A 1,009-nucleotide genomic window follows, 5' to 3' on the forward strand; every position below is an offset into this window, starting at 1 on the left:
TGTTAAAATATTTTGAAAACGTTACAGAAAATATTTTTCAAATGTTACTCTGACATTTATTTGAGATCAATGCAACAGTTCAAAATTCCTTGTGATTTGGACTCAGAAATAACGTTGGTAGTATATTAATTTTCTGTTGTTATAATGTTATCGTTTTATATTGTGCGCAACGCTCATCGCGACAGCCATGATGTACATGATTATCCTACATACGATGCGTGAGTGCGTATATACACGTGTGTCAATCGAGGAGTGCGGAGTGCTCTTTATTTACAGCATAATTATATATAAGTAGTAACTATTATATTCTAAAAGTTGTATGATAAGAATTCAATTAACCATATACGTGCTATAATTATTTGTGCTATGAATAGTAGCTGGTGATGTAGGATTCATTTTCCGATTTACAAGAGAGATTTACAAAAGAGAGGAAATATCAATTAATTTTTTTACGTTCTATAATAGATTTGTCCTTGGACATTAAAAATATCATCAAGGTTCGTCAATGCTATTATTTCAATGGTACAAAACAGTGTAACTTTCTATAAAATAACCTCAAAATTTAGCGAAATATGTAAATGATAACGTATAAATAAGCTGGTACACTATGCATGAAGACGATTTGTTGAAGTATTGTGCGGCTTTAATACATCATTGTTTGCATATATCACTGTAAAAGTAATTTAGTATAAAATTGGTATAAAGTTAATAGATATGTAACAAACGATCAGTACAAACAAGACCAAAACTGACTTTTTATTTATTTCTATATTTTTTTCACATATATGTGCTATAATCACACTTTAAAGTATATAAATAGATTATTGTAAGCATATTTTATATGTACAGGGCAATGAATATGTCTTAACATATGGGATCAATTGTTGTATCAAATTCAAAAAACCACCATTTGAAAAATTTGACCCTGGCTAAGATAAACATCAGTGAACAATATATTATAAGAAAAACTCTGTACAAGATACTAGAAATGCTAAAAGATGACCAAGAA

At 28.7% G+C, this 1,009-nt stretch overlaps 1 long non-coding RNA gene across 1 annotated transcript; it reads left to right on the forward strand.

Annotated features, from left to right (window-relative positions):
• The first annotated feature begins 231 nt into the window (after positions 1-231).
• On the forward strand, positions 232-912 carry LOC112468107. Its single transcript, XR_003042352.1, has 2 exons — positions 232-497; positions 850-912. It is a non-coding gene; the product is annotated as an uncharacterized LOC112468107 (long non-coding RNA).
• Positions 913-1,009: the final 97 nt, after the last annotated feature.

This window comes from Temnothorax curvispinosus, unplaced genomic scaffold, assembly GCF_003070985.1.
Source record: "Temnothorax curvispinosus isolate PA1 unplaced genomic scaffold, ASM307098v1 QBEX01018088.1, whole genome shotgun sequence".
Taxonomy (NCBI): Eukaryota; Metazoa; Arthropoda; class Insecta; order Hymenoptera; family Formicidae; genus Temnothorax; species Temnothorax curvispinosus.